The sequence below is a fragment of the Callorhinus ursinus genome, unplaced genomic scaffold, assembly GCF_003265705.2.
Source record: "Callorhinus ursinus isolate GAN/ISIS: 27379988/994484 unplaced genomic scaffold, GSC_fseal_2.0 scaffold6, whole genome shotgun sequence".
Taxonomy (NCBI): Eukaryota; Metazoa; Chordata; class Mammalia; order Carnivora; family Otariidae; genus Callorhinus; species Callorhinus ursinus.
Genome location: NW_027397068.1, coordinates 15,918,228 through 15,944,537, shown reverse-complemented (window position 1 = coordinate 15,944,537; position 26,310 = coordinate 15,918,228).

Here is a 26,310-nt window from a genome sequence, read left to right as displayed (position 1 = left end):
AGAGTCCTGAATGCCTTGTGGTATTGGATTTAAAAATGAATAAAAGGGAATAATTAAGTTGGTTTCAATTGTCTTAAAACTTAGGTGAACGCTTTTTTTTTTTAAGATTTTATTTATTTATTTGACAGAGAGAGAGAGACAGTGAGAGAGGGAACACAAGCAGGGAGAGTAGAGAGGGAGAAGCAGGCTTCCCGTCAAGCAGGGAGCCCGATGCGGGGCTCGATCCCAGGACCCTGGGATCATGACCTGAGCCGAAGGCAGACGCTTAACGACTGAGCCACCCAGGCGCCCCTAGGTGAACGCTTTTTAAAAAAATTTGTACTCTGAGGATTATTGTTGCGTCTCTTGGCAATCAGACTTGATTTTTAAAAGTGGATTTTAAGAATATTTTATCCAGAATTTTAGATATTCTTTATCAAGAGAGTTTTTTTTTTTTAGAATATCTAACTTATCTCAAGTCAAGAATCCTAATAAGATACTCATTTCAAAAAGATTCAATACCAATCTTGGATTCTTTATTTTTGCCAGACATTATGTTATTTGCTCTACTTGAATTTTCATGGACCTAATCTCCCTCCGAGTATTAAGGCATGCCTGGGCAATACTGGACTGTTTTTGATGGAGTTTTCTCAGAAAGCTGTATTCAGCTATCAGTATCTGGAAAATGTACAGTAACAATAGCATCTCTATATTGTTATTGTTGTTTGTTTTTATTTAAATATCTTTTTCTCTTGTTTCATTGATGCCGGGAATGGAGTGATCAGGGGATTTGACAGAATAACCCAGGAGACAGGGAGGTTTAATACTATCTATTGAAACATGATTTGGTCAGGGGGCATTCTGATTAGATTTTAGTGTTTTTGGTGGTATGATCAATGAATATATGAGAAGAAGCCTCAGGTTTATTGCTGTGTATACATATGGTTGTGTGTATATATTTGCGAGATGTGTGGATTCATTTAGAATATTCTCTGTAAAGTACGTCCCTTATTAATCAGGAAAAACAATAGCTTACTTAGAGTTTGATCCAAGTGGTGACATTTTTTTTTTTAAGATAAAGTCAGTATTGTCTTATTTTCTACTCATCCTGAAAGGTAAGTAATACCTCTGCTGAAAAACTTTCTGAGGCTCCCACCTTAGGAATGCACAGCAAACTGCTAACAGTCATTATTCCTGGAGAGAGGGCTGATCAAAGAAATGTGGGACCCCCATATTGATTTTACATTGTTTGAGAAATTTAGGTTTAGCATGCCTTTTATAATTAAAAATGGAAAACCTAAAGTTTGAAAAACTCACACTAAATTTTCCATTTGAAGGAGCGGATTGTGAAATTTGAAGACAAAAAAAAAATAAATCTGGAGAAAATCAAACTGGAACAGCTGAGTCACTTAATGGAAAAAATATATGAAAACAAAAGGCTAGTCAACAATCCTGCAGCCACAAAGGAAGCCAGGAACTGGATCTAAATTCACATCATGGTCTGTTAGTCCAGAAGCAAACCTGGCTAATGCCAAAGCATCCAAGGTGTTGATTTAAGATGTTTCACAAAAAAAGAAGTTTACTTTTTTGATTTCCATTTATCTCAGAATACAGGCTAGGGATTAATACTCATTTGAAGCTAATATGATGATTAAATATTTTTTCTTTATATTTTCTGTTATATTTGTCTGCCTGTTACCCTGATTTAAGGATACCTTGAAACAAAGATAAACAAAGCAATGAGGCTGCTGTAGAGGCACATAACACACCTTCCATCTTCAATTCACATACTTCCCCCAGTTTAATTAAACTTTCACACAAAATCATCATTCTCTTTATACATTTCATGGGCTCTCGGTGCATGAACAATTGCATGATGGGCTAATGGGCCTCCATAGCCTTTTGAAAAAGAAGTTTGATTTGCAATAGCAGAAGTTTCACATATAAAGTAATAGATGCTTTTAGTTTAGAAAAAGCAATGGCAGGTGGTGGGCAATCTGAAATGATTCAATTCAGCCAATTTTTTAAAATCTATTTTTCATGTAGAACATCAAAATGATTTTGCTTTGACTCATCTTGGCTGCTACAGCAGTTTGTTTTAAAATTTTGTGCAGTAAATGTCATTATAATGATAGAGGCCATGTCTTAAACTTGAATGTCATCTAATATTTGCTATGTTTTGATATTAGACATATCTGGGAAATTATATACACTAACTAAAAAAATAAATATCCTTTGTTCATACAGCTCCTAGATTCAAATACTACTAATATAAAAAAGGTATTTTTTTAACATTAAGCCTATGATATAGTCTTAAAAACTCTAGTCCAAAAACAAAAGCTTGGATATTATTCTGCTGACCCAATTTCTGTACAATATTGAATATTTTCCAAGTTGATAGTAATCTAACTAATGAAATCACATAGAAGAGAACAGCAAGCAAAACATGTCTAATTCTCTGTATTTAAAGGTTTTTCTGTAAGCTAAATTTTCTTCTCTAATTTACACATTTTCCAGAATCTTTTTTAAAATCGAGTTAGGAAAATATTAACTCTGATTGAAGTGTAAATGTATACAAATAAATGAATTATTTCTTTTTCGAGAATATTTTTGCCAGAATTGTATGCTATTAGTTATACACATTCCTTCATATTTCATGAAATCCTTTTATGTAATTATATAAAATTATGAACTTCTGCCTGTTATGCAATTCATCCATACATACCATGAAGCATGAAACTGATTTCATTGGGAAAATCAGAACCTTATCTACTTGTCTCACTCCCCTCAAATTTATCATTTGCTTTCCTTGGGAGCTATTGATGGAAAGTTGGAAAAAAAACACACAAAAACTTACCCTACTGAATTCTCCATGGCCCTTGTGGAGGATTTTTTAAGTTGTCTTAAATGACATTCATTCCAACCTCCTAATAATATCCCCCCTTAACCCAGATTTAAAATATACATCTAAAATCTTTATCACCCAGCTTCCCTTACGGTTACTGTTCTAACCTAGATATAGCTTCTTCTAATCATATCTGTCTTTCCCTGACTTGGAAGACATATATGCAAAACAGCATGAGGTCACTGCAATTATTCTGCTGCTACTATTTCTGTTGGCAAGTATTATCATGGGTACATTTCACTTTTTGTGGAAGCTGTAGCAGAAGTTCCTAAGGGGATTGTGAAAGAGTATATGTGTCATCCATTTTGGTGGAGTGAATTGTGAGCCTATAATTGTATATCCATTTCCTGATTTCCTAACTGACTTGTTGCTGGAGAACTGGAAGCTCCCATGATAGACATTGCTGCTAGAAGCTCAGTCCTGATCCTGCTCCTCAGCACATCTAAAGGTACTATAAATATTACTTACCTATAATAAATTCCTTTCTACTATCTGCAACTTCATCCCAACCAATACATCCCTCCACCCAGTGAGGGTAGAAAGAGCACCTTTTCATTATTACTCTGAGAACGCTCCCTCTTACCTGTGATCTTTAGTCCATAGTCAGGCATAGGCTCACATGTCTAAGACAGTCATATTCTCCCTAGGTCTCTGAGGTTATACCTGGGTCACTTTGATTGGGTGGAGGGATGTATTGGTTGGGATATGAAATCCTTCCCCGGGTGAGTATGTTGGAAACATATACATATGTTACTAAGTGTGGAAATAATACTCAATCCAGTATGGTGAGCTCAGATTTCCTTGAGTTTTCCTACATCAAGACTTGCAGAAACTCAACTTCTTGGCCATTGCTTTTTTTCTTTTTTCTTTTTGGCTGCCAGAGAGTAATACGAGTGCAGCTTTTGTTAGTTTTAGGACTTTGAAACTAATCCAGGGCACAACAGGGAGATTTGCCTTTTAAATAAAGTCATAGATTATATAACTGAAAATGCAGGAAGGCACAGCTAATTCCAACAGGCGATTCCAATTTTGAAGTGTTATTAAACATCCTGTATATTTGTGGGAAAGATTCTAGGACCCCTTGTGAGTCCCTCTGTTGATTAAGGAAGAATTTTAATATAATATGTTGATTTGTTCAGTAAATATCAATTGAGCCCCTAAATACATGCCAAGGTATTATCCTGTGTCCAGTAGGGAGGCCATTGAGGTATTCTAATAAAGAAAGTAATGTGGTTAAATCTGTGCTTTAAAAAAGACCTCTGGCTCCAGTGTGGAGAATTATTTGAAGCTGACAAAACTGGAGACAGAAGACTAAGTAAGGAGATTATTGAACCAATCCAGGCGCCAGTTAATTGAGGCGTGAATTAAGACAGTGGTCCTTGCAAAGAGGGAAAATAGAAACGTTCTTGAGATAAAAAGAGGTGGAAGCAGTAAACTTTAAGGATGATTAGATGTGTGGTAAGGGCAGAGGTTGAGGAAGGGAATGGAAGTCAAGAACTGTATCTAGGTTACTTCTTAAGCAACCATTATAATGGTAGGGTGTTAATATAATTTAAGACACTACCTTTTGAATTCTTTATACTAAAACTGATACAAGTTTTGCTATTGACAGGAAACCAAAGTAGATAAAAAATTCAGTTTTAAAAGCAATTAACATTTTAGAAATGATTTGGTTATGAATGACAGGGTAGTTGGAGATCAGGTAAACTGTCCAGAACAACAAATACTAAACACATCATATCTATCCTTCAAATATTGTAAGTAGTGATATTACAAACTATAATAGTAATTTTTAACATTAATTCAAAGGTAATTACTAGGCAAAATCCTTTATATTTAGTTAATTCAATAAAAAATTCAAACATTTAGATTTTGTAGGATTTATTTCCACTGTAGTTTAATAAAGTTACACCCTACAGTTTTTGATCTTGGCTGTACATAGAATCACCTGGGAACTTAAAAATACCAGGGCTGGGTTCCACTCCCGGAGATTCTAATTGAAATTGAAATGACACCAGATATTGGTATCAATTCTAATTGATTTGAAATACCACTGGATATTGGTATTTTTAGAGTTTCTCAGTCTTCCAAATGTGAAGCCAGAATTTAACAATCTCAGGTCTACATAGTGGCAGCAACCCCTTTTTAAAAACAGTAGTATTTAAAGTTGGCTGTGATTTACTATGTTCTACATAGCTATAAATTCCAGTATCAGGGTTCCTGCCTATACTTACTTATATGTAATCTCTGGAAATTGCTGGGGTAAGGGAATTCCATCAATCCATAATTTAAATGTTCTATAAGTGATTTTGAGTCAGAGTCAGGAATGAGAACTCTTCCTTTAAAATATAAACTTATGGGGCATCTGGGTGGCTCAGTCAATTAAGTGTCCAACTCTTGATCTCAGCCCAGGTCTTGATTTCAAGGTTATGAGTTCAAGCCCTGTATTGGACTCCACGTACACTGGGCATGGAGCCGACTTAAAAAAATAAAATAAATAAAAATAAAATAAAAAATAACTTTTATTTAATCCTAACACATTAGTTGTTATTAACATCATCATGAATATTTATTATTTTGTATTATCTGGTATCAGTTTTCCGACTCTTAAATTCTATTTTGGTTTAATTTCCTTGGGACTCCAGTTCTCATTCTAAACTTCTTTACATAATTCCCCAAGCTAATTTATCAGTTAACATAGTCCGTGCTGAAAGTAAGAATAATTAGATTAACGTAGTTGGTGGACCTCTCATACTTAGACTGCAAAGGATTTGGTAGTATGCAAATCACTTAAGAGTAGTGTAGTCAAATTTCCCAATATAATTTATTTACAACCCCACCACTAGACTGCAGATTACAATGTTCTGAGCAGTGTTTCTCTAACATTTGGAGATGTATTTTTATTAAAGTGAGATAAACAGGATTTCCCAATTGCATTAATATTATTAGTAGAGAGCAAGAACACAAGTGATGTGGGACTAAGAATATTTATAGAAAAGCACAGGTCATTTAAAGGGCATTGGGTATAAAACTTACAAATGGAGGATGAGGGAGATTTATGGTTCATATCTAACTCCAACTGGAATGATATTCCTCTCCTTTTCCTTTATTACTTTCTATTCCTTTCTTATTTAAATTGCTTTCTGCTTTTTGATAATACTTACCATCTTAATCCATTAAAACTGTTATCTATCCAAATGAAGAAAACAAATGCACAAAATGCAGAATGGAGGTAGGAAGTAACAAAAGAACTTGACTGATTTTGCTTGTTGGATATTATTAGAATTTACTCCTATAAATTCTATTCTGCTTTTAACTTGCAAAATGTAGAACTACAAAAAATACCAAGATTACCATTCTTTTGTTCTGCAAATATTAATTATATACTAGTTTGATCCCATATGGTTTTCTAACATTCTAAATTTATAGATATAGCGTCTACATTTTCATATCTAGCATCACACCCACGTGTATTTAAGTGTATGAAATTATATGTTTGTATGTAAATGACTGCTCATGTAGGCAACCATGTATATGAACATTATTTCCTTTTTCTTGACTTTTTATATAATGGGGGATTTTCAAATCATATTCCAGTTGCTTTAGAAGCTATATTGACATAACTTCCATGGCAGACAGGTCTGAGTTATACTCATGTCAGAGGCAGTGCAACATAGGTTGCAAGGAAGAGAGATTGGACATTTATTGAATATTGGACATTTATTGAATAGACATTTATTGAACATATCAGATGTTTTCACACACAGTCTCTCATACCATCAATCATTATGTCCTGTTGGTTCTTCCTACTAAATATATCTTGATCCGCCCTTTTTCTTAATAACAGTACTTGTCCTAGAATTATTTCAACTACAAACCATCAGTCCTTCTTGGACTACTCCTATTATTTCCCAACTGCTCTTCTCACTAAAAAGTTTTATTTCATCATTGTACCATCAGCAATTCTCTTTCCAAATCACAAATTTTATCATGTTTCTGTGTGTCTCTTGAAATCATAAATAATTTGACTTTGAAATGTATGACATATAAGATTATTCCTGACCTATACACAAGCCTCATTTTCCACAACTTTTACTGGCCCTTCTTTTCCTTTCCCCTTCCCCACCCAAAATGTATCCCCTGATCAAATAACTTACAATTTCTGGTATATGAATACCATTGTATATGAAACTCCATTATCCAGTTTTCTATTTTGCCCTTCTCTCAAAATGCCACTTGCCCTTCACCACTTCTCCAACCACTAAAATGTAAAAGTTTCTCAATGTTCCCATAACACCTAGTGTTCCCATAACACCTTCAGCCACTGTCTAAAGAGATCTTTGAGTTTCCGTCTAATCAACATACAGTCTTCAAAAGGAGAACACAACTTCCATATTTCTCCCATTAAGTGTATTTCTTTGTGAGATAAATCAGATTATTGCATCAATAGATCTTGCCATGAGATTCAACCAAGCTATCTCTACAGTCATATGCAAGACAATTACTATAAACCTCCTTTTTTCCATCTGTAAAATTATTGTAATGGAATAACATCTTGAAATATCAGTCTCTATTTTCTTTTCCTGCCCTCTCTTGCATGTGGCCCTTCCCCTATTCAAAGAAATTTATTTAGTCAGGCAAGATTAAAATTGGTCAGTTTGTCTTTAATTCATTCTACCTCCTATCCATCCTAACCTCCTATCCTGAGAAAAGTTTGAAATTATGGCACAGACAAGAATCTTGAAAGGCAAGTCTTTTGCTTTGTACAAAGTGGAATTTATGAAATAGAGATGTTTATGGACCTAAAGCAAAAGTCATGAAAAATTCAGCCTAAAAACTTAGAATTAAGAACCCTTCACAATTTACCCTATTCTAGGAGACTAGATAAGAACTACTAGACAGAAGAAAAATTGAAGGAGGTACAGGTGGGTGGAACTCTGAGAAGGGGCTACCGCCCCTTCCTGCTACCTGGGGACAAATTACTCTGGGAAGATAATAAAAGGTTCTAGAAGTCTGATAATCAGAAATTATGGAACAAATTTGGAGTTGCATATCTATTTGTTCTAAAAGGAATCGGGAGCCCCAAGATTTCCCTCCAAAGTCTTATAAAGTGCTCACCCCAATATGTAATAATAGCAAATATTCTATTTCCATGATAATTATTATGATCAAACCAAATTAGGCTGTGGACATGATTACGAACTGCAAAGTATAAAATTTTAACATGACTTTTAAATCTTTTTTTTTTTCAAAGATTTTATTTATTTATTTGACAGAGAGAGACACAGTGAGAGAGTGAACACAAGCAGGGGGAGTGGAGAAGGAGAAGCAGGCTTCCCGCGGAGCAGGGATCCCGATGCCAGGCTCGATCCCAGGACCCTAGGATCCTGACCTGAGCCGAAGGCAGACACCTAACGACTGAGCCACCCAGGCGCTCCTGATTTTTAAATCTTGAAAGTAAAATGATTATGGTTTAATTTCAAATTATTTTTCCACCCATATTCCATATCCTTAATTTGTCACCATTTAAAAAAAAATACTGATTTACATACAGTACATTATAAAGCAAGAGCAAATGGCAAAAGCAACATAGGACATTCTGAAAAACAAGAGGAGTTTCACATGTGTATCACATCTCTATTTGTATTCACATTTTCAATCCTTAAATGGGTGGACTAAGCAATACTCATAAAAAAGTTATATACTGATAAAAGAGTTCTCTCTCTATGTATAGTCCTGGTGCTTCTGCTGATCACAGCTCCTCATTAACTGGTCTATATTCTATATCTTTGTCAGTTACTTACTCTTTCTTTACCTTATTGGTACATTCTAAAATTAACTTCTTCCTTTTTCACTATATACCCTGCTGTGCTTTCCCATGGCAATTTTCTCTTCATCCTGATTCCTAAGCAGGTATCTTAAAAGTAAACAGGACAAAAATATTTCCTTGGCTCAAGCTAAATCTAAACATAAAGTGACACAGAAATTTGACTATTATCAGATAAATAGATATATCTAGATATCAAAGCAATGTCAAAACAAAGAAAATCAAATTTTCTAGACTGATAAAATAAAATGGATAGTTGCCGTATGCCCAATTCTCTTTCCACTCTGTGTACATCAAGCTAATTCCTAATGACAATGCAATGTGTAATCATCTCTGTAAGCTACATATAACTTAAAGATGCTTGTATACTTGCAGAAATCTTAGTTCCAGAAATAAAAATAGAAACGTGTTTTCTATGTGGATGCATATTCCATTCTAATAGGTGGCAAAATTTATTTCAGTTTTGAAATGATGGTTATCAAGTAGAAACCTGTCATTTATAAAACTGAGAAGTCTTTTTCACAACTCTGCATAATCCCTGGCTGGCACTAGACTCAAGGAAACAAAACAAGAAAGATGGAGGAGGGTAGTGTCTTCTCTTCCACTATGTCACTTCTGTAGCTTTCCTTTTTCTGTCCCAGTGATTTTTCTGGAGTTTGGGTACAGAGGAAAGGTATCTTGGGGGCTGGGGGGAGAAGGGACTAGTAATTTCAAAGATAACACAGTACCTATTAAATATTGTCTTGCCAGAATTAAAGAGAGTTTATGCAAAACCTCGCGATACAAACTGTTACATGACTATTTTTCTTAAATAATTTGAACAGCATTACTTATTAAGTGGAAGATTAAACACTTAAATCTTGGTTGCCTGATGATTAAGTAAAATGAAATTTTCCTTTTTTTTAAGCTTATTTATTTGAGAGAGAGGGAGGGAGAGAGAGAAAGCGTGCAAGTGGGAAGAGGGGCAAAGGGAGAAAGAAAGAAATCTTCAAGCAGACTCCCCACTGAGCATGGAGCCTGATGCAGGGCACAAGCTCAGGACCATGAGATCATGACCTGAGCTGAAATCAAGAGTCAGCCACTTAACTGACTGAGACACCCAGATGCTCCACGATATTTTCAATTGTGTAATTGTTTATGCATTTCTTTTCACTTTCTAGTCCCAGTGTTCTCATGATTTCTCTTTATAAAACAAACAAAAAACACAACTTATGCCGAATGGTTCAATAATCTTTTTTTTTTCATTTTTTAAACTTGTATTGAGAAAAAAAAAATCAAATTTACAGAAAAGTTGCAAAAATAGTAAGAACGCTGCTAGTCCTACAGGCCAGATTCACCTAGTTTTAGCATTTTGTTCCATTTGCTCTCTCTATACATTTACATATCTTTTGCCTAAATGTTTGGGAAAAAGTTGCACATATCATTATACTTTACTCCTAAATTTTTCAGTGAATATTTCCTAAGAACAAGGATATTCTGTTTCCTACCCCAGTATGGTTATCAACTTTGGTAACTTGAACAGTAACATAGAATTTAATCTACTGTCTATATTTCAATGATGTCAGTTCAGCCAGTAATATCCTCTACAGCGTTTCTCCAGTTCAGGATCTAGTCTAGGATCTGATATTGTATTGAGTTATCATGTCTCCTTAATCTCCTATCATACTAGCATTTCTGTAACTATTATGATATTCACATTTTTTGAAGAATATAGTTGATGGACTATTATTATAGTCCCTTTGTCATCAAAAATTCTTTTTCAGAAGCTGATCTTTGCTCAAACTCCAAAGAATATTTTCACATATGGAAGTCTTAGGATTTTTAGAGTCACTCAGGGCAGAATCAGGACATAAATAATAACACTAGAGATAACAGGATGTGTAGAGGGAATATTCAGGAGGTGAGGGAGACATCCTGCAGTAAAGGAAAAGTAGAAAAGGAAAGAGGGAGACTGGAAGTATAAGTCCTTTGATATGGGGGCTTTGTAGAGCTGTTGTTACAAAAGAAAACAAGAAGGAACTTGTCACTCCAAGCAAAGCTTCAACATGTAGGTGTGCATCAGTCAGGGTTCAACCAGAGAAGCAAACTGGTAGAAGATACATATTAAGAGACTTATTACAAGGAATTGGCTTACGAAACTGTGGCTGTTAGCTAGGCAGTTCTGAAATCCACAGAGCATGCCATCAAAATGGGCAGGCTGAAACTTTTGGACGTGAACTTGGAAGATACTGTCCACAGGAAGAATTTATTTTTTTTAATTTAAATTCAATTAATTAACATATAATGTATTATTGGTTTCAGATGTAGAGTTCGGTGATTCATCAGTCTTATATAATACCCAGTGCTCATCACATCCCATGCCCTCCTTAATGTCCATCACTAAGTTACCCCATGCCTCTACCCCCCTCCCCTCCAGCAACCCTCAGTTTGTTTCCTATGATTAAGAGTCTCTTGTTTGTCTCCCACTCTGGTTCATCTTGGTTTATTTTTCCTTCTCTTCCCCTATGATCCTGTTTTGGTTCTTAAATTCCACATATCAGTGAGATCATTTGATAACCGTCTTTTTCTGATTGACTTATTTCACTTAGCATAAATACCCTCTAGTTCCATTCATGTCATTGCCAATGGAAAGATTTCATTTTTTTGATGGCTGAGTAATATTCCATTGTGTGTGTGTGTGTTGTGTTTGGCTACTGTGGACATTGCTGCTATAAACACTGGGGTGCAGGTGTTCCTTTGGACCACTACATTTGTATCTTTGAAGTAAATACCCAGTAGTTCAATTGCTGGGTTGTAGGGTAGCTCTATTTTTAACTTTTTGAGGAATTGCCATACTGGTTTCCAGAGTGGCTGGATTGCATTCCCACCAACAGTGTAAGAGGGTTCCCCTTTCTACACATCCTCACCAAAATCTGTCGTTTCCTGACTTGTTAATTTTAGCTATTCTGACTGGTGTGAGGTGGATCTCATTGTAGGTTTGATTTGTATTTCCCTGATGCCGATTGATGTTGAACATTTTTTGATGTGTCTGTTGGCCATTTGGATGTCTTCTTTGGAGAAATGTCTATTCATGTCTTCTGCCCATTTCTTGATGGGATTATTTATCTTTGGGTGTTGAGTTTGCTACGTTCTTTAAGGATTTTGGATACTAGCCCTTTATCTGATATGTCATTTGCAAATATCTTCTCCCATTCTGTGGGTTGTCTTTTGGTTTTGTCGACTGTTTCCTTTGCTGTGCAAAAGCTTTTTATCTTGATGAAGTCCCAATGGTTCATTTTTTGCCTTTGCTTCCCCTGCTTTTGGGGACGTGTCTAGCAAATAGTTGCTGTGGTGGAGGTCACAGAGGTTGCTGCCTGTGTTTTCCTCTATGATTTTGATGGATTCCTGTCTCACATTTGGAATGGTTCAATAATCTAAAATGCAAATGGATGATTTTTTTTTTCAGCATGTTTCCATTCAAGATACTTTAAAGAATGTTTGGCTCCAGCTTTCTAGCCTTATTTCTCTCAAACTTTTACATGTATCCTGTGATTCATAATTAAATTCTAGATTCTCTTGACCGGCCCCAAAATTTCCCTTGCCTGTGTCTTTGCTCATGCCTTTCCTTGGACAATGTTTTCATGGCCTACACAACTTACAGAACCTCACCTGATTTTCAAGGCTAATTGCACAAGCCTCCTCTTTTTCACTATCATTTTCCTACTTTAGGCCTTTGTCAACTCTTGCTTGGACCTAGTTACTGATTCTGATTCCATATTGGTATCATGCAGAATTACTACCCCTGCTGTTGCCTAGGTATTTTATCAGTATAAAAATTTTACCTTGTAACTCCCTTGATTAAAATGTTCCACCAAGGGCGCCTGGGTGGCTCAGTTGGTTAAGTGACTGTCTTCGGCTCAGGTCATGATCCTGGAGTCCCCGGGATCAAGTCCCGCATCGGGCTCCCTGCTCAGCAGGGAGTCTGCTTCTCCCTCTGACCCTCCCCCCTCTCATGTGCTCTCTCTCTCATTCTTTCTCTCAAATAAATAAATAAAATCTTTAAAAAAAAATGTTCCACCAAGTACAGAAAAATTGCAGGCTGCTTAGCATGAAATGAAGCACTTCACAATTCAGGCCAAAGCATGTATATAATCTCATGTCCCAAAATGCCCTGACTAGAAATCTCCTGCTGCATTAATCCTGAATTACTTGTAATTTTACTTTACATATCTTGCTATTCCTTATCTCTTTTCTGTGTAGTGCCTGCTTTCTCCATTTTTGCACCTGGAGAATGTTCTTTTACATTTTCAAAATACAAACCTATGGTAGGCAGAATTCTAAGATGGTCTCCAAGATTTCTGCCCCCAGTCTACAAATCTTGTATAATCCACTGGATTTAGGAATATAATGAATTTCACTTCCATAATTAGGTTTTGTGATATGGCACAATTGGCTTTAAGAAAGGGAAGTTATTCAGTATCTAATTAGGTGAAGTCTTAAAAGATATTAGGCTCTTGTTGGGGCCGGAGAGAGGGAAGATAAAAAGATTGAAAGCACGAGAAGAATTCAGTGTGAGGGAGATTCTCCTTTGACTTTGAAGTTGAGGAACATTATGGCAAGGAATATGAGTGATCTCTGAAAGCTGAGAGGCACATGGAAGACAGCTGGCAATGGAATAGGTCCTCAGTCCTACAATGGCGAGGAGTTAAATTTTGCCAGACCACATGAGTTTAGAAAGAGAATCTCAAACTCTAGATAAGAACATAGCCTTACCTTTATATTTAATACTTTTATATTAGTATTATGAGACCCTGAGCAGAGAACCACTTTAGTTGTGACTGGAGCTCTGATCTGGAGATACTGTGAAATAATAAATGAGTGTTGTTGTTGCTGTTGTTGTTGTTGTTGTTGTTGTTATTGTTTTAAGCCACTAAGTTTGTGGTAATTTTTATACAGCAGTAGGAAACTAATAAAACTTCAATATTATTTCTCAAGAGACCTTCTTTCCATTCTAAGACTGGGTTAAATGCCCATCCTTTGGTTTCCTTTCAATTAATATCATAGTGAGATACAGCTCCTTGTTTTACATATATATACACACACACACACACACACACACACACAGACTGGACTCCCAACTGAGAATCTTTGTATGGCACATATAACATTTGTAGTTAACTTGAACTGAATAATACAATGAAGAAACAAAATATCCAGATGTTCTGTATGCATATAGACATAGATGCATACAGAAAAAATATTATGTTTCTGGCTTTTTTTAGCAAAAAGTTTGCTACTGAGAGCAAGAAACCTACTAGCATCCAAATAATTGGTTTCTAATACCTTCCTCCAACAACAATAGAAAAATCCTGACTCCTTGGAGAGATGCCTGTTTCCAGGACTAAGATAGTGAAGCATCTTATATTGCCAAAATTAAAGCACTAAAAAACAAGCAAACAAAAAAAAAACCAGCAAGAAAAACAAAAACAATCGATGTAGAAAAGATGTTAGGGTTCAAAGCCGATGGCCGAGAAAGAATTCTTGAGATGTCTTTGGTGTAAGAAGGTGGTTTTATTAAAGTACAGGGATAGGACCCATGGGCAGAAGGAGCTGCATCAGGGTCATGAGGAGTGGTCCATTTAACTTTCAAGTTGGGAGGGCGTTAGGGATAGTGTAAGTCTTTAAGGAATTTTGGAAGCAAGGTTTCCAGGACCTTGAGGGGGCTAGATATTGTTGGGAAAGTTCATTTATTACCATCTAATAAAACCTTAGTCATGAGACTCTTCAGATATATATCGGTGCGCCATATGCTTGGGGGTGATTGCCAACATGTATCTTCAGAGGTTTGGAGATAAAGGAAATTTCCAAAGGAATTTTTATATGTTAAAGTAGCCTTACAGGATCCTGGGGGTCAGGTTAAGATTGCCTTTTGCCTATAGCAAAGTAGTAACATCAAGGCAGCTGAGTTTTTAGAGGAATGTCACTCTGCCTGTTTCAAGGACTTGTCAATGGTCTGTAAGAGGTAAGGAAATTTAATTTTTCTTTTGCCTTTGTTTCCCACATTATGTCCTGTGCAGAAGAATTCCAGAATCAAGGAAGAGGGGCATAACTCTTTACTCCTTAAGTGGTATGACTTCTCCCCCACCCCGCAAAAAAAAAAAAAGAGTGGGGGAAATAAAGAGTAACTTTACGGTGGAGAAACTGCACAAACATTACCTAAGGCAGCTGAGCAAGGTCAACATCAACAGTGATAGGTTATGTTGATAGTATGTGTCCTTGGTATAATGTGATGAAAATGACACTTTACCTCTGTGGTCTTACTCCCCAAAATACATAACCCCAGTCTTATTATGAGGAAAATCAGACAGTTCCAAATTGAAGGACATTCTACAAAATACCTGACCAGTCCTCCTCAAAACTGCCAAGGTCATTAAAAGCAAGAAAAGTGAGAAACTGTCACATCCAAGAGGAGCTTAAAGATCATTATACATAACGTGGTATCCTGGATGGGATCCTGGGACAGAATATGAACATTAGGTAAACTAAGGAAATCCGAATAAAGTATAGGCTTTAGTTAATAAAAATGCATCAATATGGTTCATTAATTCGAAACACTTGTGTTAGAAGTTCATAATAAGGGAATCTGGATGTAGGATATATGGTAATTCTATGTACTATCTTTGCAATTTTTCTATAAATCCCAAATCATTCTAAAATTGTAAAGATTATTTTAAAATTGTAATTATGGTACAGTGAAGGGTGAGATCAGAGTGGGGAGGAAGTAACTGTCTTTAATTATACAGGAAGATATTGTAGATAACTAGAATAAATTTTTCAGCTGATTAGACTGCCTGTGGATTCTTAAATGCTCACAAGCTGTGGTTTACAGATGACAATGTGGGTGCAGTTTTGTGCCAGAAATTTGGAAGAAGCTTTTGCCAATCTTTCATTGATATACACTTAAATTTAGTTCAGAAATATTTGGATCAGAAATCTTTTATTTTTGCTGTTTTACAAATAGCCACAGAACCAGGCTATCTGCTTTCTTTTTTTTCTAATTTTATTTTATTATGTTATGTTAATCACCATATATTACATCATTAGTTTTTGATGTAGTGTTCCATGATTCATTGTTTGCGTGTAACACCCAGTGCTCCATGCAGTACATGCCCTCCTTAATACCCATCACCAGGCTGACCCATCCCCCCACCCCCTCCCCTCTAGAACCCTCAGTTTGTTTCTCAGAGTCCATAGTCTTTCATGGTTCATCCCCCGCTCCAATTTCCCCCCTTTATTTTTCCCTTCCTGTTATCTTCTTCTTCTTCTTCTTCTTCTTCTTTTTAACATACAATGTATTATTTGTTTCAGAGGTACAGGTCTGTGATTCAACAGTCTTACACAATTCACAGCGCTCACCATAGCACAGGCTATCTGCTTTCTAATGATGGAAAACCACTAAGTGAGATGCTAATAACAACCTAACAGGTTTAGCACTTCCAATCCTAAGGTACTTGAGACAATTCAAATGTGAGAAATATACAATTTAAAATGAGCTATTCCTTTTGTTTTGTTAAAAAGAAAATCACAGGCCCAAAATGGCTGAGTCCTCAAACAGGGATTCTGGTTTCAACCTCTTCCAGATATGTAGTCTTAACTGGTCAGTCAGGAATTTTCTGATCAGCACCAGAGAAGTAATCTGCCACTTGGACCCTCTCAGGCTTCCCCCAAGGAAGATGAATTAATCTGCATAATAAGACCCCTTGCCCTCCCCCCTAAGGGAAAGTTGTCTTGTCCAGATCAATCCTTTCATTTGCTAATAACTTTCTTCCCCCCCCCCCCCCCCCCTTTTTTAAAGATTTTATTTATTTATTTGTCAGAGAGAGAGAGAGAGAGAGAGAGAGAGCACAAGCAAGGGGACCAACAGACACCCCTCTGAGCAAGGACCCCAATGCGGCTCGAGACCCGGAAATCATGACTGAGCTGAAGGCAAACGCTTAACTGACTGAGCCACCTACGCATCCCCCTGACCCTCCTTCCTATATAAACCTCCCATTTTGTAAAACTCCTGGAAGCTCCCCTCTACTTGCTAGATGGGGTGCTGCCCAATTCATGGATCATTTAATGAAGCCAATTAGATCTCCAAATTTAGTCAACTGAATCTTGTTTTTTTTAACAGATTATATTTGGATCTATATGCATAGCCAGTTTTATCAAAATTTCTTTAAAATCTGCTTCTTGAGAAAAAAATAACACTTGTTTATATAGTTTCATTAAATTTTGTATATATGTGATAAAGATAAATGCTGGAAACACAGTGATCCATTTGGCACTAACTAATAATAGTTATTAATAATTATTTGTGAAAAGAAGCATTCAAAAGCTGAAACACTGCTTCTTTTGGCCTGTAATGCTTTTTTTTTTGGCTTGTAATGCTTTTAAAACACAATACAATTTGTTCCAACCTCTACCTCTTAGTATATCTAATTTCTATCTGTCCCCTTGTCATCATTCTCAGAGGGTCAGTCAGTTCTATCTACTACCTGTCTACTGTACATAAACTCTAATACTCTGACTGTGATGATGAACTAAACTGATATTCAGCTGCGACAGAGGTCATGTATAATGTACTTCAAAATATCCTGCACATTAAATGTGAAATAAAGAGAAGAACTTTGTTTCTGTTCCTGAAAGCAAGGATAAAATAATATATGGCAACACTGAAACTGGTAGTGAACATATATTGTCAATAATAGTAAATACATTTAATTTTATACAAAGGAACAGAATATATACCCCCCAAAATTTTTCTTTTCAATTCTCCAAGGTCATATGCTCTTCTGTAATTTTATCTACGGTAGCACTGCCATCTACCCTCCCTTTTTCATCTGACATATAAAGGTTATTCTAGATGCCTCTCTCATCCCACCTCCCAGGTTCTGTAGCTCCCTAAATCCAGTTGATTATATTTCTTAAAGGTTAGAAATTATGAAAAATTGAGGTGGCATTGCATGGCATTTTAATGAGATTGCACAGGGATATCTTAATCTTGTTTTAGCAGAACTATCATCCTGCCCCCTTAAGTTCCTGGAAGGAGATAAACAAGGAATAATGGGAAATGGAATAAAAGGTACTTTTATTGTTAGCCTGGCTTGTACCAGAAATGCCACTAAGGAATTTTGATGAGCTGAGCTAAAACATGTAACTTAGCACAAAAACTTCAGTTTGGGCAATCTAATTCTTACTGTGCTTCTTTGCTCAGGAACATAATCTTATGGCTAATCCATTTTCTTTGCAGTTACTATCCCATGATCCCTCAGGAGTTGTCAATTCCTAGTCAGCTGGAACAACTGGGGGATCTAGATGATGCCCACACACCCACAAAGATATCATGGGGTTCTAGGCATTTATGCTCAGAAAAATTTGAGCAAGAATTGATAACTAGGTGGGAGACACCCCACTATTCCGGAAGCTGGTGGGCAATGAAAATAGAAAGATGTCAGGGGAAATTATTTGCCATATATCTTAAGTGAAAAAGGACAAGTATACAAGATATGTAACGAAGACCCACATGTCAAGGGGACAAAAAAAAAGAATACAGTGAAAAAAAATAATGAGCAAAAATGAGATGCTAATAACAATCTTGCAAGTTTTTCATAGGAGATGAAACAGGAATAATTTATTAACATAAATAAACAGGCTCAACTTCCTTAACAGTCACAGAAATTCAAATTAGAACCATCATGAAAAATTATTTTATATTCATTAGATATAAAATTTTTAAAGTTTGATATATTTGGCACATATTAGCATACATATGAGGTTTGATTTAGTTTTCTTAAACACAGACACACACACAGAGGATATTAAAAGCTGCATGGAAGAAGACTAATAAATCAAGCATTACAAAAAAAAACAGGAGAGGATGTAGTCTTGGCAGAATGAGGCACTCTATGTCTAGGTGCACTTCAATTTAAGGTAAGTTTTGCCAGAAGATGTAGATATTTCCTGGAGAATTTTAAGCAAGGATATCAACTTAAGTAAAGGAAGATAGGACTGTAGAGAGAGTTAAAATTTTGGATAGCTGACAATTATTTTCTCCCACAATGGACATTTCTCAAACACCCATTTGAGTATATAAAATAAAACATTAAATTAAATCCAGCCCATTACTTTCATTATGGGATATGAACTTATCATAAGTATATATATGTAAATTGTATGATGTATCTGTTACTTTACAGAGTAGTATGAATAAGAATAATATAACTTTTACCCACCAATCATTACTATCATTACTATCATTACTTTAAGGTATCTGGGATTTGTTTTATTCAGGTATTTTAAGACATTCAGAGTAGAAAAAATTGTTGTGAAGAAAGAAGTTTTTTGTTTGTTTTTGTTTTTGTTTTTTTAATATATGCACAGGTCTCTGGAAACAAGAGGCACAACATACCAAAGACAGCCCATCGGGGAAGCTCTGAGGCAGGGTGGGTGGACAGAGAGAGAAAACTGGAGGCTGGAGCCTTTCTTGTGGTTATGGCAGGAAAGGGAGAAAAGCAGAAGTTTCTCATTGGTGTATGCAAGAAATTAACAAGGTTTAAAGGGCACTGGTTATTGCATAACATCAATTGTGTGCCTTTCTGAAAGGGGCAGTGACAGAGCTAGACCTAAGGTAGTAAACAAGGCTAATGGTTGGAGTAGAGTCCATGGTAGGATGCCAAGTCATCAAACACGGAAACTAGAAATGTGGTTATTGCAATTATCTCCAAAGAGAATCCAATTTCCCCCATTAAGAGTAAAAATCTATTCCTATATTATCCTTCAAAAAAAGAAAAGAAAGAAAGAGAAGAGAGGATGCAAGAAGGAAAAAGAAAAGGAAAAAGGGAAAGAAAAGAGTAATACACTATTTCTCTTTGTTTATTTTTCTATACTCATATTTATCCTCCAATCCTCTAATTTTGCTCTTTTCTTTTTAGGTATATTGACATTTATATTTGGGTTTTTCAGTGAAAGTTTTTCCTGGGTCAGTAGTTCAAAACTGGGTCTCTGCAAAATTTATTGTGGTTCCATTCACTTTGCAAAATGAACTCTTCATCTCTTCTTCCTGAATAATACTGAGTTTAGAAACAAAGTCAATACATGCCATTAAAAATAAAGTCATTAATAGGCCAATAATTCTGCACAATATTTAATGTGCATGATACATAAAAGAGAATTTAACAAGCAGCCCTATTTGGAGGGTATCGATTTTTAAGGGAAAAAGTTTCATCAGAAGTTGTTGGTATGATTAAGTGTAAACATTAGCACTGTGTTAGCAGAAAGAGTAATAGAATAGAACATCTCATCATAAAGGTACATTAAATGACAGAGCAAATATGATAATGAATTCCGTACAATAGCTTTGTATGTTTTAGTTTTATGTTCAGGACTGTTTATTCCTAAAAAAGAAATGTACAACATTTCTATTTTACAAACTGGAATTATCAGAAATGTCCAATACCTTCTACTTCTTTGCTGGGTGACTTTCTCCATGACTGATATGCTGACCTCCCAGACTCACACCAAGCTTAAACACTTTCTTCCTGTGAACTGCCTTCCAGAGCCTCTTAACTTGCTCTTGGTTTGATCTCTATTTTACATTCTCTGACTCTTATATTCTTCACTTTTCCCAAAACTCTGAACTTCGTGTCTCATTGCTCACCATATATATATATATATATATATATATATATATATACATATATATATACACACACACACTTTTAGCAAGGACAATCTTGATCTGCTTGTGTGGAGATATTCTTTGAATGCCTTTCCATCAAACTTTTACTAAATGTCATATTGATCTTTTTTCACCTTACCATTGCCCTTCAAATCTCTTCTCTTTCTCATCCCTAAGGCTCTTTATGCAATATGCTTTAATGTATCTTCTCTTTCTAACCAGTGCCTCCTAAGGAAGTTCATAGGGATGCTAACATGATGACTAAGGACAGAAAGAAATACTGCTGTATGAGATTGCTTTGGGTCTTAGATATATTATCAAGAGGGCTATTTCAATCTCAGTAGGCTTTGGGAGGCATAAAAAGACCTTCTGTATTTCACTGGTACTAATAAACATATAGTGGAAAATATGTGAATAGTGGATAACCATGCAAAACACATTCCTAAAGGTCATCAAAATCGTTACCATTATACGACCACTGTTTGGTAGCTGGGAAATCTCCCCTAGGATTCTCTAGTGATTGGTATCATACATTTTATTGTATAAGTCTATCTAACAATAACATTGTACAATATTAGAACAACTAATAGCTGGAACACAAGACAAGAATGTATTTAATGAAAATGTAAAGATATGTCAGGCACAAAACTCATGGTATATGAGAATGTAGAAGGATTGGAGTCTACTTGGTAGGAGCGTAAGTTTAGGTAGCATGCTGAGATAAAAGTGAAATGACCTGAGGAATTCCAGACAGAAGCTACAATGATGGCACCCAGAAATATCAACATCTCATGATTCAAATTGTTTCATAATTTTCCAAAGTGTTTCAGACCAAATGAGCATGGCCATATAATGCTTTTCCAGGTGATGACATCATAGAATAAATTATTTTATATTGATACTTATAGAATATTTGTTATTTTCCAATATGGAATATCTCCACTAGATTATAATAACTAAAAGTATGCTTCATATTTTAACATTTTATTGCAAATCATATACTAATAAATATTGTACATATTATAAGCATTTATAAGAAGATTGATTTATGCATTGCCCAGTGTCTTCTTAATTTTTACAGTGATTACAAAAGTTGAAAAACATACAGTAAAAATGAATGGGAAAAGAGCATGTAAGGGTAAATAAGTAAAGTGGCCCTGCAATCACTCAATGGAAAACAATTGTAACAGTAAAATAAAATTAAAAGAACATTTAAAAAACACTGAGAAGTATCTAAAAATAGAAAGAAATAGCAAAGTTTGATCTCAAACAACTTAAAATGGTAGGGGTAAGAACTGAATCTTCTTTTCTCCAGGACATTGATCAGCCCCCAGAGCTACAACAGACTGGAAATTACAGGCATCAGCACTGAAGATGTTGGAAATAAAATTTGAAGGCTGGAAAAGCAACTGGTTACATAAAGGGAAAATGTGGTTGTGCAACAGTCATGGAAAGAATGAGACCCAAGACACTACAAGAGAAGAAAATTACAAGTCCATATCCCTGATGAACATAGATAAAAATATCCTCAACAAAACATTTGCAAACCAATTTCAGTTAAAAGTATCATACATGGGTGCCTGGGTGGCTCAGTTGGTTGAGCAATTGCCTTCGGCTCAGGTCATGATCCTGGAGTCCCAGAATCGAGTCCCGCATTGGGCTCCCTGCTCAGTGGAGAGTCTGCTTCTCCCTCTGACCCTCTTCCCTCTCGTGCTCTCTGTCTCTCATTCTCTCTCTCTCAAATAAATAAATAAAATCTTAAAAAAAAAGTATCATACACCATGATCCGGTGGGATTTCTTGCTAATATGCAAGAATGGTTCAACATATGCAAATCAATAAATGAGATACACTGCATTAACAGAATAAAGGATAAAAGTCATATGATCATCATAATAGATTCAGAAAAAGCATTTGGCAAAATTCAATGTCCTTTCATGATAAAAACTCTCAACAAACTGAATAAAGAAAGAACATAACTCAATAAAGGCCATTTTTTTATAAATAGAATAATAGTAAGAGGCTTGGAAAAGGATACTATACAGAGAACAATCACAAGAAAGCTTGAATTGTCCTGGGAAAATAAGCTTAAAATCAAGAATTACTTTAAGAGTAACTCCACAATGGTAATGAATGAAAATAGTATAGCAATATAACATGAACTGTGTTAAAAATAACCATGTGAGAGAGCTATGTAGATTCTGCAATGGAAATTTAGATACTTATAATTAAGCTGAGATTAAAACAGACTAAATAGTACCTCAAATAGTGATATAACAAAATTGTGTGTGTGTATAATTACATAAGTAATTGTTCTATGCCTTTTACTGGTATATCATTTCACAAATTATATGTTAATACAGTTTGGCAAAGCAAATATAAAAAACGTAAAGAGCATGGCTTTTTGAAGTTGTGTCAATCCTAGTTTTAACTTTGTAGATGAGCAATCTTGAGGAGACTTCTTAATCTCTCTGCATCTCAGTATCATCAAAGATAAATTGTGAAAAATGACACCCTCCTTACATGGAAGAGGTGTGAAAAATAAGTAAAACACCTGGTATGGGGGCTGACACATATCATCACTTAATGAATGTCAGTTTTCTTTTCTCTCCATGCCCCTTCCCCCAAATTAAAAATGCTAACATACCTAATCTTTACAATGATTGCTAGGCTTCACATATTTTTCACATATATCAAAATATCTCTACCATTTGCTGTAAAAAATTATTTGCTTTCTGGTCTGACCCCAGTTTCTATAAATGCAAATAATTTCAATTGACAATTCTATAAGAACAGCAGAGTTCCAGTAAAATCAAGTCTTGTTCAAGAGTATAATAATTGCTAAGCTCTATTTTTTAACTGGAATTTAAGCAGTGATATCACAATTAACTCGAGGAAGGAAATATTAATTAATGAGCAAAATAATTTCAGGTCTAAGTCCTTCTCAGATTTAGCGATGGTCAAGTAAAGTAATGGGCAAAATCTCTTAGAAATACTATGAAAATGCAGAGCATAATTATTCTAATTGGGAAATTGTGGCTGTTCAGGGAAAGAAAATATCAGAATAACTATTTTATCCAGCACTTAGCAGGTGGATATTATGTTGTTTATGACAGTAAAATAAGTGTAAAGAGAAAAACTTAATTTTTGATGTTTGACCATTGATAGCTCCCCATACATGCCCATTCCCCTTTCCCCCTACACATGAAGTAGCCTGCAAGAAAGCTGCCCCATGTCCTAGCCAAAATAAAAATCAAAGTAACCAACTTCCATCTCTCTTATTTCACTCCAGACCTAATCTGAGCCCCTCTCATTGGAGAGTCTTTTTGCTGTTTATTATGCAAGTAATAATTTTTTTCATACTCATTGGTACCTATGTGCCATTTGCCTGACATCTGTATAAACTCTTGGTCTAGGGGGTGTTCACAGGCCCCAAATACAACAATAAGACAAGCAATACACCAGCTAGAAAACTGATTTGTAATTTCTCCATCTTCTCTGGTCATTTATTTTTCTCCTTTCCCCAAAAGTGTAAGCATGGCTTCCTTATTTAATATTCATTTTGGTCCCTTCAAAAAAAAATCTGAAATATATATATATATATATATATATATATATATATATATTTATAATGCCAATAGGGAGCAACACACATAATTCCTAAAAATGAATAAATGAAGTATGATTATTTTACACATGCTATGTGATATAGTACTTCACAGACCAGTCTCATTTGTATACTCAAGGAAGAGACTAGTTCCAATGGATACAAAAGACAAAAAAAGTGAAACGCTTGGTCTCAGTTGTTTCTATCATCTTGAAAGGCAAATCTGTGGACATGTTTGTGTACCGAACTAAAACTGTCCCCAAGGTTTAACAGGAGACATATGGGAGCCAGATTGTACCTGTCAAAAGTCACTTTTGAGAAAGCACTGGTGTGGGAGAATGTATTAATGTTCTTAATTGTTAATGTTTGTTTTGTGACCTTTCCATCAGCAGATATGTGTGCCTCTACTTACTGATACATTCATCTATCTCTCTAATAGCGCTGCCTTGGTAGCTGCTTTTAGCACCAGTTATTCATCACTGCAAGTTGAATATGTTCTACTCCTGGCATGGCCTTCGATTCAGCTGAATGTGGACTGGGACGCTTATACATCCAAGCCAGTGTCTCATTTTTTATTTTCTGTGTGGTTTAATACTACTGCAAATTTGAAATTAAGAAACAGAGACTTCTTTCCCCTTTGGAATTTAAGAGAAAAGATATTTTCGATCTAAAATATAATGTGAGATGGAAGACAAACTTACCTTAAGTGACAGGTTATTATGTGTTGGAATCTATTATTATATAATTTAAATCAATGTTTGCCACACTTATGTGGTATGAGAAATTAAATAAAAACACATAAATAGGGCATTTTTATTCTTAAAAAAATATAACCATAGGGTAATCCTTTTACTTATATCATTCACGTGATTCCAGCCCATACATTTCTACTTTCTTAGAATGAGCTATTTTTGCAATATTCTCTTTTCCTCATCATGTATATTTTTATTCCATTTCTCAGGCCTAGGGCATTATTGTATAAACCTCTTCATTCGATTTCTTAATGATTTCTCTATGGTACTGTTTTAACAAGCCTAAACTGACTAATCTAAGATGCTCAAAAATGTGCACATTTATCTTGGTAAAACATGCGTACAACAATTGATTTTAAGAAAAATTCCTTTTTAGAATGTATTTTTAAAAAAGAATGTGTCAAATCATACAAAAAGGATAAATTTTTGGAAAAAATGATTGCAAGGTTGTGGGAGATTTTTTTTTTTAATGACAATTATCTCTGCACAAATGTGAAAAGTATGAATGTGCAAGTTCTTTTTTCTTTTAGATTCAAATTATGTGTGTGTATTTTAATGGCCTAATATCTATAGTTTGTAATGATTGAATGAGTACATGTTTTTGTTGCATTCCTGAAACTTAATTTTTCATTGGTATATATCGTCCGCCACAGTCAATTCTGATCTGGATTTGAGGCATACTGAAAACTCTGTCCCACTGAATAATGAGGATTTGGGTAAGAATTCAAATGAGTGGGCTAGAAATACAGTTTAATATAGTACATCCCATGCTTAAGAGAATCTAGTGTGTCAGTGAAGCGTAGGAGCAGAACGTTCCAGGAATAAGCAACAGGAGAGTTCAGGTGGATAGCATTGCATTTATTCCTTGTCACTAATTTGTTTAGAACAGAACCTTGTTTCATTGGGTTCATGTAGAGATAATTCATAACATTGGTTTGTCTCCTACAAGATGGATGGCAAAGTGAACAGGGCTTCTGCAAATTTATAACCCAGCTTTGGGAAAAGGGCATATATAAAGGAAAGAAAAAGCATCCACTTCTAGCAGAATGGCAGAGGTTAAGGGACAGCTGAAGTTGGGAGAGCACATGTCTAGGGTTCATCTTATACCAATTGGTAATCTGACCAAATCTAGGTCTTCTCAGATGATGGCCTTGCCTGCCCTGGTACCGAAGAAGTGAGTTTATGGATTGAAGACTCCATCTCACCAGCAGATCAGCAGATACAAGAGTCTGTATTTCAAAGCCATCTGTGTGTTTTTAAAAAGTGATTAAAACCATAAGTAATTGGAAGAGAAGGAACATATCCCAAAGGATATGGAGGAGGTTGGGCATATACAAATATGGTGCTTTATTAAATTTCAGCTCTTTTATTACCATATCATCATTCAGAAGATTTGGTGCTTTGAAAACAGAAGGTTTTTTTTTTTTCTTTTCAGTGTAAACTTTACTAGCAAATAAAAGATGTTAATATATTCCTATTACTGGCATGTGCATAACTATGTCATTAGAAGCCACTTTATCATTTTCCTGCTTGACACCAT